We start from the raw sequence: 14,702 nt of genomic DNA, 5'->3' as shown, positions 1-14,702 counted from the left end.
TCCTTTCCAAGGCAAACAGTAATCCAGGCCTATGCCCCAAACAGTAACACTGAAGAAGCCGAAGTTGAATGGTTCTATGAAGACCTACAAGACCTTTTAAAACTAACACCCAAAAAAGATGTCCTTTTCATTATAGGGGACTGGAATGCAAAAGTAGGAAGTTAAGAAACACCTGGAGTAACAGGCAAATTGGGCCTTAAAGCACGGAATGAAGCAAGTCAAAGGCTAATAGAGTTTTGTCAAGAGAACACATTGGTCATAGCAAACACCCTCTCCCAACAACACAAGAGAAGACTCTACACATGGACATCATCTGATGGTCAACACCGAAATCAGACTAATTATATTTTTCCAGCCAAAGATGGAAAAGCTGTGTACAGTTATCAAAAACAAGACCAGGAGCTGACTGTGGCTCATATCATAAACTCCTTATTTCCAAATTCAGACTTAAATTGAAAAAAGTAGGGAAAATCACTAGACCATTCAGATATGACCTAAATCAAATCCCTTATGATTATACAGTGGAAGTCAGAAATAGATTTAAGGGACTAGATCTGATAGATAAAGTGCCTGATGAACTCTGGACGGAGGTTCATGACATTGTACAGGAGACAGGGACCAAGACCATCCCCATGGAATAGAAATGCAAAAAAGCAAAATGGCTGTCTGAGGAGGCCTTACAAATAGCTGTGAAAAGAAGAGAAGTGAAAAGCAAAGGAGAAAAGGAAAGATATAAGCATCTGAATGCAGAAATCCAAAGAAAAGCAAGGAGAGATAAGGAAGGCTTCCTCAGTGACCAATGCAAAGAAATAGAGGAAAACAACGGAATAGGAAAAACAAGACATCTCTTCAAGAAAATTAAAGATTCCAAGAGAACATTTCATGCAAAGATGGGCTCAATAAAGTACAGAAATGGTATGGACCTAACAGAAGCAGATGTTAAGAAAAGTTGGCAAGAATACACAGAAGAACTGTACAAAAAAACCATCAAAACCAAGATAGCCACGATAACGTGATCACTGACCTAGGGCCAGACATCTTGGAATGTGAAGTCAAGTGGGCCTTAGAAAGCATCACTACAAACAAAGCTAGTGGAGGTGATGGAATTCCAGTGAAGCTATTTCAAAACTTGAAAGATGATGCTGTGAAAGTGCTGCACTCAATATGTCAACTAATTTGGAAAACTCAACAGTGGCCACAGGACTGAAAAAGGTCAGTCTTCATTCGAATCCCAAAGAAAGTCAGTGCCAAAGAATGCTCAAACAACCGCACAATTGCACTCATCTCACACGCTAGTAAAGTCATGCTCAAAATTCTCCAAGCCGGGCTTCAGCAATATGTGAGCCCTGAACTTCCAGATGTTCAAGCAGGTTTTAGAAAAGGCAGTGGCACCAGAGAATAAATTGCCAACAACCGCTGGATCATGGAGAAAGCAAGAGAGTTCCAGAAAAACATCTATTTCTGCTTCATTGACTATTCCAAAGCCTTTGACTGTGTGGATCACAATAAACTGTGGAACATTCTGAAAGAGATGGGAATCCCAGACCACCTGACCTGCTTCTTGAGAAACCTGTATGCAGGTCAGGAAGCAACAGTCAGAACTGTACATGGAACAACAGACTGCTTCCAAATAGGAAAAGGAGTACGTCAAGGCTGTATATTGTCACCTTGCTTATTTAACTTATATGCAGAGTACATCATGAGGAACGCTGGGCTGGAAGAAGCAGAAGCTGGGATCAAGATTGCTGGGAGAAATATCAATAACCTCATATATGCAGGTGACACCACAATTATGGCAGAAAGTGAAGAGGAAATCAAAAGCCTCTTGATGAAAGTGAAAGAAGAGAGTGAAAAGGTTGGCTTGAAGCTCAACATTCAGAAAACAAAAATCATGGCATCTGGTCCCATCACTTCATGGGAAATAGATGGAAAAACAGTTGAAACAGTGTCAGACTTTATTTTTTTGGGCTCCAAAATCACTGCAGATGCTGATTGCAGCCATGAAATTAAAAGACGCTTACTCCTTGGAAGGAAAGTTATGACCAACCTTGATAGTATATTAAAAAGCAGAGACATTACTTTGCTAACCAACGTCCATCTCGTCAAGGCTCTGGTTTTTCCCGTGGTGATGTATGGATGTGAGAGTTGGACTGTGAAGCAAGCTGATCGCCGAAGAATCGATGCATTTGAACTGTGGTGTTGGAGAAGACTCTTGAGAGTCCCTCGTACTGCAAGGAGATCCAACCAGTCCATTCTAGAGGAGATCAATCCTGGATGTTCATTGGAGGGACTGATGCTAAAGCTGAAACTGCAATACTTTGGTCACCTCATGTGACGAGTTGACTCACTGGAAAAGACTCTGATGCTTGGAAAGATTGGTGGAGGGAGGAGAAGGGGACAACAGAGAATGTGATGGCTGGATGGCATCACCTACTCAGTGCACATGCGTTTGAGTGAATTCCGAGTGTTGGTGATGGACAGGGAAGCCTGGCGTGCTGTGATTCATGGGGTCGTGGAGAGTCGGACACAACTGAGCGACTGAACTGAACTGAACTGATGAGGCTGGCAACCCAAAACTAGGAAGTGAGGTAAATATTCTATTTAATTCCAATCCTCTGCATTTTGATAAATGAAACGTGTTTTTCCGTCACTGCCAATAATATCTGAAATTCCAAAGAAGACAAGAAGTATTTTGCTTTATCCCATGTTATGGCTTTAGCATATATGGAGACATGTGTTAGTTTTATATTTTGGATATGTGAGGCCAGGAATTCCCAGAGTTTATCATCCCCCAAAGAGGTGACCAAAGGAACCAGAGATCAAATTGCCAACATCCATTGGATCACTGAGAAAGCAAGAGAGTTCTAGAAGAACATCTGTTTCTGCTTTATTTACTATGCCAAAGCCTTTGAATGTGTGGATCAAGACAAACTGTGGAAAATTCTGAAATAGATGGGGGTACCAGACCACTTGATCTGCCTCTTGAGAAATGTGTATGCAGGTCAGGAACAAACCGTTAGACCTGGAAATGGAACAACAGGTTCCAAATAGCAAAAGGATTACATCAAGGCTGTATATTGTCACTCTGCTTATTTAACTTATATACAGAGTACATCATGAGAAACACTGGGCTGGATGAATCACAAGCTGGAATCAAGATTGCCAGGAGAACATTAATAATGTTCAGATATGCTGATGACACCACCCTTATTGCAGAAAGTGAAGAAGAACTAAAGAGCCGCTTGATGAAAGTGAAAGAGGAGAGTGAAAAAGTTGGCTTGAAGCTCAACATTCAGAAAACTACGATCATGGCATCAGATTCCATCACTTCATGGCAAATAGAGAAACAGTGGAAATAGTGGGTGACTTTATTTTTGGGGGCTCCAAAATCACTGCAGATGGTGACTGCAGCCATGAAATTAAAAGACACTTACTCCTTGGAAGGAAAGTTATGACCTAACTAGACAGCATATTAAAAAGCAGAGACATTACTTTGCCAACAAAGGTCCATCTAGTTAAGGCTATGGTTTTTTCCAGTAGTCATGTATGGATGTGAGAGATTGACTATAAAGAAAGCTGGGCACCGAAGAATTGATGCTTTTGAACTGTGGTGTTGGAGAAAACTCCTGAGTGTCCCTTATATTGCAAGAAGATCCTATCAGTCCATCCTAAAAGAGATCAGCCCTGAATACTCATTGGAAGGACTTATGCTGAAGCTGACACTCCAATACTTAGGCCACCTGGTGGGAAGAGCTGACTCATTTGAAAAGACCCTGATGGTGGGAAAGATTGAAGTTGGGGTATCCATTGGCAGGGCTGTGGAGGCAAATTCATTTATCAGATAAAAGTATGTTGTGAGCATGTGAACATGATAGCCATCTGTCTGTTTAAACAGTCTGCAAACAAAGCATATTAGCTAAATATGTGACTGAAAAGTGCTAAACAGGTATCAATTGAATGAAGTCAGTGACATAAATAGCATTGGTTTGAGGGAGCTTCATGGATATGACGGGGCTTCCCAGGTGGCAATAGTGGTAAGAACTCATCTGCCAATGCAAGAGACGTAAAAGACATGGGTTCAATGACTGGATTGGGGGGACTCCCTGGAGGAGGGCATGGCCACCAACCCTAGTATTCTTGCTTGGAGAACACCATGGAGAGAGGAGCCTGGCAGTTTACTGTCCATAAAGTTGCACAGCATTGAACACAACTGAAGGAAATATATGATAAGCATGTAAATAGATGTAGGCTAGTGATCACAGCATAGTTCTTGAACTGAGAATTGTATTCATGAATTCAGGTATCATATAAAGTAGTGATTTTTCCATGAAATGTGTTACTAATATAGCTGCTTCAGCTTCTTGGTAATATATCTAAGTCCTAAGAAAAGTAACATCCAATACTATAGAGGTATGTTTAAATGGCAAATTCATAAGAAAAAAAAAATAGGATGAAATGTAGATGAACAGGTGACTAGATGGTAATGCTCAATATACATGAATCTTCCTAAAATTATGTGTGCTATATGTACAATTCATTTCTTCCATTTTGTTCTAAGAAAATAATCAACATTAGTAAAATTACAGTTATTACATATTTTGGAAAGCAGAAAAAACAGGGAACCATTGAGGGTCTGAAACAAAGTTGAAGGTTGTGGTGAAGTTCACAGATGGATGAGCATTGGTGATATGTGTTCATATTACTTGTTTATACTAGAAGACTACAAGGGAACATCACAAAATAAAGACTATGTGGTAAAAATGTCCTACTAAAATAGTCAGCATTCTCAAAATTATCATATCAAAACATTGTGTTCTCAGTTCAGTGTTCTTGTTTGGTAAATTTCCTTTGTAGTAGGATTTGACTCAGGACTGACACCAACAGTTCTGCTTTTGGGGAACTCTGCAGATCCGATGTAAGAATTTGAAGGGAGACAAAGCAACAGATAATGCCATAGTTGTTCTGCAGGTGGTCTTTGGAAAGCAGTGAAAGAAATTACACTTATCACTCACAAATTTCATTTTAATTGCTACTGCCTGTTGCTTTTCATTGTTTTATATCACCAATAAGAAAACATAAGTCATTATTGTTTTTCCTAGAATCACACCAAAATGCCTAATATAGCATTCAGAAGTAATTTTCACAGTATGGATCACACTTAGTTCAATACAACTTGTAAACAAGTTTGCTTTTCTAAGAAAATACAATATATGTGTTTTCAACTAAAGTAGACTGAATAAGAATAATTATTTTTAAAGACCAATTTCTCTCATATCTGTATAGTATCAAACAATGGATAGATAAAAATTATATGTCATATTTCTAATCCACCAGTTTTCCACTGGGCTATGTTTTTTAGGAAGTTACAATTGCAATTTGAAGATGTTGAGACTTTAAGTATTATCAAAAGGATTTAAGATAAAAAAAAAACATAAACAACTAATGATCTGAGGGTAGAAATTTCAAAATCATTAGATAAAAAGAGGAGCTTGTCACAAATTTTAATATATCATATTAGGTAGGTTTATGGAATGTGTCACAATAAATCTTTTAGCTCTTTTATAGGTGTAGTATCTAAATTCACAATTCAACTAAAAATGATATTTTCCAAATTTATCTTAGCTCAGCCATTCCCAATCTGCTACAATACTCTTTCTCTCAGTCTAAACACAAAAGACATATGTCATTAATCATCTCAATTCTATTTTTTTTTTTTTTCAGTTTAAGTATATCTGACCAATCTTTATTTAACATTGGCTTTTGAAACATTTTTTCTGGGTATAAAATTATAAATTGACAGTTGTTTTCCATCAGTTTCGTTGTTTTTTTTTTTTTCAGTTTTATTTATTTATTTTTTTTTCGAAAACAATTTTAGGAATCTTTACTTAAAAACAACCTTATCTTAAAATGGAGTAACTTTGGTTTTACTAGCAGCAAGCAAAGTACAGAGGCAAAAATGCATTACAGGATCATTAAGTTCTACATAGGTCACAGTGTCTAATCTGAAATCACACCCATAATATCATTTTTCAGGATATCTGGGAAATAGTTATTTCCCAGGGTGTCTGAACCATAGCTACTCTATTTTGACTTTAATTGTAAAAAAAAAAAAAAAAAAAAAAATTTTAAATAGTCAAAGCAGATTTCACCATTAATGGCGTCAGTGTTTTTCTAGGTATGAGAAGATGCAAGAATTGAAACTCATAAAACCTTTTTCTGAAAAGATCTAACTATCTGAAGGCCTGTTCTGTCTTTTTTTTTTTTTTTTCAGAGCACAGAGTGCCTCATTCCTGATTTTCACCCTGAACTTCTTTCAGGGGGTGTTGAAGGTCAGCAGCTTGCAATGGTCATGATGTAATCTTTGTAGAGCCAGCTGGCAAGTACCAACTTCCAGTCAGCAGGGCCCCTTCATAGCCACATATCTGACCATGGGACACCATTTCATGGCCATTGGGTCCCGCAATGCTGGGAAGGCTCATTCCCAGGTCTAGGGAAGTGATGGGCCACTCAGTGTGCTAAAATTGGACCAGGCCTTGCAAGTAGCAAAAGTCTCTGGACCACTGTCTTAATAGCCTCCTGGCCCAGGAAAATATTTCCTCTTGTTGCTTTTTCCCATACCCAGAGTCACATTATTACAATTATTGATCTCATATGGAACTGTCAGTTAAGCATTCACAGGCTCAGTGAAACAAGTGACATAGAAAATAATATAGCCATAGCTAGCAGTAATTAGTAAAATAAGAATTATAAGTCAGGAACTTTCCTGAGATAAAGCCTGGTATACCCCAAGTCACCTGACTTCATTCATTAAATGAGTATAGTCTGGTGTTAATCTCCTGGTTGTACATTATGGAGCATCCAACCTTTATCTGAAGATTGGTTACTGAGATAAGCCTCTAACAAACTAACCTAGAGTGTCCTTTTTAATAACTTAATTAAATCTTTTAGCAGTATCACGTAACAAGGAACTGTCTCAGCAGTGAGTCTCACTCGACACTAACAAAACTAGAAACTTAATTTAACAATTTACAAAACTTAATATTCCATGATTTTTCATTATGGAGGCCCTGTAGCCAGGGAGGCTTTAACCCATCAAATAAAAAATGAGGTTTGTCAGGGAGCTGGGAAAAGACAAGCAGCCATCTTGGATTTCCCATAGCCCTGACTCTGATTTCCAGCTATTGTTTTTAATTTTCCAATTTAGAAGCAGACTGTTGCCATGGTTTAAGGACGTTAGGATGGCACAAGTCTAACAGAGTTTTTGTATAAGCCGAATGAGCTTTTACATGTCTACAAACCCAACAATTGGATTAATTTCTAAAACCAGCATAGGATCAGGCCTATGGTAGAAAAGCATTTGATTTATATGCAGAGGGCTAAGAAGTCAAGAAAACATAAATGATCATACGAATCAGTTCCAGCATCTTGGGAAAGCTGTCTACCTCTGATGTCGTTGTCTTCTCATCCTGGTGTAATGTAGTTTCTTCTGAAAAAAGTCCTTCCATTCAGGTTGGAGACAGTCCTTTAAATTATGTCCTTATTTTTTTAGTCCTAGTTGCAGGTCACGAGGTATCTGATCTTCATCCAAAGATAGATCACTGAGATAAGCTTCAGAAACAAACTTAGGGTATTCTTTAAGAATTCAATTCAATTTTACATTAATATCACATAACAGCAAGGAACTATCCAAGAAATGAGTCTTACTACCTCCATTGGTAGACTGCCATTAACAAGCTGGGATTTAACATTAAATGAAACATCCTTTTCTCCCTAAAATCACCCTCATTTTTACCAAATATAATCAAATTAAGACTTGTTTAAAAAATAGATCTGTTCTCAATAAACTTGACCTGAATATTGGCAGAGATTCTTTTCTTAAAGAAAAGATATTACTTATAATCCTTTTATAAAATGTTCTTTGAGTTTGTTTGAACTAGTGGATTAAAATGGAAAGTTGGTCAATAATCTGGCTATTCAGCTCAAAATTCAAAATAGAAATAGATATATATTGTATGCCAGGGCTTGTGCTAGTTCTAAAGGTTCAAAGTAAAAAAAAAAAAAAAAAACTTTTATTCAATTTGTTTATTCAGAGCTTACAAGAAACAGACAATCAAACAAAGAAATAAAATACAGCAGAATGTGGAGTGAAGATGAGTTTAGTAGATGTTCTACTTATTTGGGGAAAGAACAGTATCAGTGGATCTTAACAGAAGTTTTGATGGCTGAACTATATTTTGAAGGACAGTTAAGAATTTGCCCATCAGCCAGGTAGAGAAGGACATTACAAGCAAATAACATATTGTGCATAAAATGTAGCAGCAATGAAATAGCATAGTTTAGTTGAAATACCAAAAAATTTAGCTTTTTTTTTTAGAAATCAAACTCTACTGGTTGCTTGCTGCAACACAATCCCTCCTTCTTCATAGCTGGCAGAAGTGTATTTACTTAAGTTTTTTTTTTTTTTTTTCTTCCTGGTGTTCTTTTTATAAGTATCTCTTTTCTCAGAAAAGGGAGTCCTGTCCATCTCCACTACTCCACAAACACAACACTATTTTTTTATTAATCAGTTTCCCTTTCCATCTAGTCAAGGCTATGGTTTTTCCAGTGGTCATGTATGGATGTGAGAGTTGGACTGTGAAGGAAACTGATCGCCGAAGAATTGATGATTTTGAACTGTGGTGTTGAAGAAGATTCTTGAGAGTTCCTTGGACTGCAAGGAGATCCAACCACTCCATTCAAAAGGAGATCAATCCTGGGTATTCATTGGAAGGACTGATGCTAAAGCTAAAACTCCAACACTTTGGCCACCTCATGCAATGAGTTGACTCACTGGAAAAGACTCTGATGCTGGGAAAGATTGGGGGCGGGAGGAGCTGGGGACGACAGAGAATGAGATGGCTGGATGGCATCACCGACTCGATGGACATGAGTTTGAGTGAACTCTGGGATTTGGTGATGGCAGGGAGGCCTGGTGTGCTGTGATTCATGGGGTCGCAAAGAGTTGGACACAACTGAGCGACTGAACTGAAATGAAATGAAGACAGTCTCATTTCCCAGAGCTTTTTCAGTTAAGTGGTGACATAATAAGGAAGAAGAAATCTGACTTCATATTCATTTGTTTTACTTTAACTTTTGCATCATATTGATTTTTCTACATGTTAAAGCATGTCCCCTACAACTTGAAATATACATGATAGTCCATTCTCAGGGTTTTGACCTTTCAAGGTGTACTTTTTCCTTCACGTAGAGACAAAAAGTGGCAGAGAGTGATTTTTGTCTTGTTGAAGGTTTGGTCCTGTAAAATCACCTGGACAGCTGCAAGAACAAAGGATTCTGACACTGAGAAATTTGTAACGGCAAAGCAAACCCCCTCCACTTTTAGCATAATAGAAACCTGAATTCTAACAATGTTTCTTTGGGACACTAGGAGATGATAACCTTGGTCTGCTGACTTCCCCAAAACTGTCACTATTCCTTGATGCCCAAAAAAAGTCACTAGCCTATCTGAATTCATTGGCCTGTCATGTTGTGACATTGTAAGTTTGGACTCAGTCATGAGGTTACTTAGTTACTCTGAAAGACACTTTGGTTCCAGGAAGGGGCAGGCAGACGCAGTGTATGTATTTCCTACATAGTTATATTGCCCTTGTAGGCTCACAGGAAGGCCTGTGCCAGCTCCCTTGCTCTGAGTGATTCATGTGACCAGCGATGGTCCCTGATGTCCAACACCTCAAAGCCTGAACTTAAAAACTCCCAGGTGATTCTCCGTCTATTGCTGATACACAATTGCAAATGCCCAGATCTCTAAGTAACAACTTTGTGTAAAGCTGCGCAACCAAAGTTTCAACTCATTTGTATATAATAACAGCAACAACAAAAAGAAAAAAAACACAAACGTTTACTTTGTTGAGTCAATGAGACTTCTCGATTTTTTTTACTTTCAAGAGCTAGTGCTGCTTACCGGACTTTTATATAAGTCTCCATTTTATATTGCCTATGGTGACCTGAAAGGAACAGCTTATAGGATATAGATTTCAATCTAATTCCCAGAGTAAAGTCACATTTATAGGCAGGACAATACTTGGATTAAGTTGTAGATTAGATGAGGTCTGAGATTATTTTTAGTAGTTACCTAGACTATGAAATTCGGAGAAGACAATGGCAAGCCACTCCAGTACTATTGCCTAAAAATTCCATGGATGGAGGAGCCTGGTAGGCTGCAGTCCGTGGGATCGCTAAGGGTCGGACACGACTAAGCGCCTTCACTTTCACTTTTCACTTTCACACATTGGAGAAGGAAATGGCAACCCACTCCAGTGTTCTTGCCTGGAGAATCCCAGGGATGGGGGAGCCTGGTGGGCTTCCGTCTATGGGGTCACACAGACTCAGACACGACTGAAGTGACTTAGCAGCAGTAGCAGCAGCAGACTATGAAATTAAAGTTAGTTGTATAGGAGTGTCTGACTCTTTGAGATCCCATGAACTATAGCCTGCCCAGCTCCTCTGTCCATAGAATTCTCCAGACAAAAGAACTGGAATGAGTTGCCATTTCCTTCTCCAGGGGATCTTCCCGACCTAGGGATCAAACCCAGGTTTCCTGCATTGCAGGCAGATTCCTTCCCAATGGAACCAGTAGGATTTGAGCATCCTAGAATCTCAGTACCCATGAAACAGGAAAAATGTGTCCTGTTTTTTATATTTAAAAGACATTTTGAAGCTGAGAACATCTTCCTGTTGTTGATGAAGAAACAATGGCTTAGAAAATCATAGAGGTCATGAGCTACAGAGAACGAGATGCTAGGGCATTCTGGTTATCATCCCAGGCACATTCTCTTAACTCACCCCATGTTTAGTATGAATTGGTAAAGTTTTAGTATTAGGTACCAATACATTTGGGTTCTAGCGTTGTCTCTCCCTCAATATCATATAACTGAAAAAAAAAAAAAAAGACCAAGATTCTCTGTACTGCAGTTTTGTCATCTCTATCATTCCCTTCACCCCACATGTCTCTGTTTCTAATTCAAGCTTAGATAGAAGACACTGATAATGTCTCAAATAATTAGCTCTCTCCTATATCACTGGCACTTAAACTTCATCTCCCTAATCCATGTTGAATAATCAGGTGGCAGTTTTAGACAGAGTCAATGAGGGAATTATTTTGATACTAGATTTTGTTTCGGAGTTACTCATCACTTTCCCTTCTGTGATAAAAACAGCTCTGCTTTTGGAAAAAAGCACATAAAGGAGAGACAGTATGTGTTGATTCATATTTTACAGGATTTGAAAACTGTGGGGTTCTCTTCTAATGCACCAATGATGTAACAACTCATGACATGGTTAGCAGTGAGCAGACGTGGCTGTCACTGCTATGATAATTTATTAGCCTCCTATTTTGGAAGAGAAGGATGGTGAGCTAATACAGGAGCAGGAGGAAATCTGCAAGTCATTGCCCTGCACCTGGGGCTCAGCCTGTCACAAGTCTCTGTGGGATTTTTACAGTAATAAATCTATAATGATTAATTAATTAGGGTGCCCATTGCTCCTCTCCTCCAGGAACAAAAGGGTAAAATAAAATACTCTGAAATTCACTGTTCCCCAGACAGAAAGCTAACATCCATTTGTGCTTCGATTTGTCTCTCCACTTTCATTCAGTCATCATTATTGAGTACCTTCTATTCCACAAGCAGAATGCTAGTTGTTGGGAATACACAGGTAAATAATGTCTGACCTCTGAATGCCTTCTAGTGAGAAGAAAAGCATAGTTGTCGCTCATTGAGGAACGGGTTAATGAAGTGTGAAGTGGCATGTGGTTTGTACTTGTGGAAGTACAGAGAAAAAACCAACTATAGTTTTGTCTAATTTAAGGACATGGCTAATAACAGGATACATAAAATGGGACAATGAGGATTGTAAATATGAGTTGCAACTTATTGATTCAGCATTTGTCATGGGAGAATGTCCCTCTCTGGATGCCACTGGGGCAGAAAAACAGTGTGCTGGGAAGCTGCATACCTCACATCTTTCCGGTAAGTCTTTGAGGTGATCAGCAGCAGCATAGTGTTTAGGAACCTTTCCTTCACTCATTCATTCACTAATTTATTTGTTTACAAGCCTCCAGAATAAACTGACCATATCAGAAATGCTAAAAAAATCCACAGTCATAATACATCATAAGTGTCATTTTAAAGTTTCATTTATTCCCAATGAAGGCCATAAGAAGCAGGATTGACGGAGAAAAAAAAAGAGAGAGATTTGACATCTGTGTGAGAGTGTAGAAAACACTCATCCCTTCACTTCCATTCCAAATTGAAGAGATGCTTCTTCCAGACTGTATTAGACAGCTGAGGAACGAGCTGGCTAAACTGTTCCATCTCTGATCAACACACCTATTTTGTACATTAAATCGGTGCCTCAGCCAAGTCATTGCCTCTGCTAGAAGAATTCAGCCCAGCTTGTGGCTAGTTCACCCTGCAGAGAGCCCATTTCTTTTGCTCAGATTGAACTCGGCTGTACTATTGCAAATCACAATATCTAAATGGTTCTCTCAGCTAAAGTTTCCAAGCTCTGCCTCAACAGAGCTTTCACTTAGTCTTTTATCTGAAAATCTTGTAGATTACAAAAAAAAAAAAACCCACGATATTTTCAGTATACTTTAATGGTGTCATATCCCTCACCCTTCTGAGCTCTGTTCGGGAATACATCCTCAGCTGTCAAAGGGTTTTGGTTGTGGGAACACACAGCAAAATGGTTCAGCAATACCTTTTAAATGGAAGTGGGGGTGGGGGCTTCCCAGTGAGTCCATCTTTCCTAGTGACATTTGGATAATCTTCTGTAATACAGAGCATCCTAGCAAAGCCCTGCTGAATGATCAAAAGGCCAACTTCACTGTTTTGCTGAGGGTCATTGTGACGGGTTCATGGATGCAAGCTTGACTTTCCTACAGCAGCCTCATTCAATCAGAGCTCAGTGTCACTTGTGAAACAATTCAACACCAGCTGTGCTTCCTCTCGGACACATGCTTCCAAGGCTTCTGTGTCAGCATCTAAAAACTTTCAAAATCTGCACCCGAGATGCACTTTCTGGATGAGCACATGTTCATCTTCATGGAAGGACTCAGACTCCTTTGGGTTTCAGCTATGCTTGTTTGCTGGAAGAACCATGAATGAGAGAAGAAATGAAGATAACTCAGCACCTTTAATCTGAACAGATGCCAAAATCCCTTCAAATAGGGCAGAGCTAAAACACGCTGGTTTCCGAGCTCAAAAGGGACCACATCGCCAACTCTGTTCTCACATTCGTTGTGAGCATCTTTTATGTTTGAGGATCTGTTGGTGCTACTGCTATGTCACTTACTTCACATGTGAGAGTGAGTAGCAGGTAAATGGTTGGTGTGTCACCAGCTCTGTCTTTCAAACTGCAGTTTTGTTTTGTTTTGCTTTGTTGATACTGCCATTTTTAAGGATTATTGCTACTATCTGCAAGTACACTTGTATGCTTTTTATCCTATCTGACTTTTTAATCTCTTTCTTTAATAAGTACAGGCTTTCCAGAAAAGCTAGATATAAGGGACATCCTATGTTCTCCCTGCTGCTACTGCTGCTAAGTCACTTCAGTCGTGTCCGACTCTGTGTGACCCCATAGATGGCAGCCCACCAGGCTCCCCCATCCCTGGGATTCTCCAGGCAAGAACACTGGAGTAGGTTGCATTTCATTTCCTTCTCCAATGTGTGAAAGTGAAGTCACTCAGTCGTGTCTGACTCGAAGTGGCCCCATGAACTGCAGCCTACCAGGCTCCTCCATCCATGGGACTTTCCAGTCAAGAGTACTGGAGTGGGTTGCCATTGCCTTCTACAATGTTCTCCCTAGATCCTATCAGAGTTGTATGTATAATAAATACAATAAAATGGCATCTTTTAGAAAGAGGCAGTTAAGACCATGCCTGTAACTCTTGATGTGGGCATTGCAACCTGCAGACAGAATTATATGAATTGGAGTTTAAAATATAGATATTTTGTCTTTTATTCCCATTTTTATTATTTTTGTTAGAACTTTCTTAACTCTGAAATTTTATTTTGAAATTGGCTCTCTGCAACAGAGATTTCTATAGCCTGTGAAGTATAAGCTTTTTAATTTTTTTTTAAACTTTAATATGGCTCACCTTAAACACAAAATTAAATTTTCTTCTCACAATTTTTGGAATGCACAATTCTGTGATATTTGAGTTGCTATATCTCTTACCATATCCAGAGTTTATTGAACTCAAAATTTCTTGTTTTTCATATTTCACCATTTTAAAATAAATTTTGATGATATTGCTGGGTCTATTGTGAGTCCTTATGGATTATAGTTGCCAGTTATTTCTCATGAGTTTTAAGTGTGATAAGATGCATACTGCACAAGCCCACATTAAGATGTATCCACATATACATGTTTTTGTTTGTTTGTTTGTTTGTTTACTTATGCTGAAAACTTCCAAGTTGCTTGAGCCATGGCATATTTTGAAAAGTTGAGAAAGCAATACCATCCATTATTGACCCATGATGTCAAGGACACTATTTTAATGAGTTTCTCAGCTTCATTTTCTGAAATCCCAAAGCTATACCTCTTTTCACACTTACCTTGCAACAACTCAAAGAAGCTATGTGCGAGGAAAGGCTCCCATCAGACGTAATTGACTAAATATACAGCTCTGTGCAGAAATT

Source organism: Moschus berezovskii, chromosome 10 (genome assembly GCF_049115385.1).
Source record: "Moschus berezovskii isolate FMDL1 chromosome 10, NW_MosBer_1.0, whole genome shotgun sequence".
Classification (NCBI taxonomy): Eukaryota; Metazoa; Chordata; class Mammalia; order Artiodactyla; family Moschidae; genus Moschus; species Moschus berezovskii.
The sequence above is the reverse complement of the archived record's forward strand: the minus strand, read 5'-3'. Positions refer to the sequence as shown.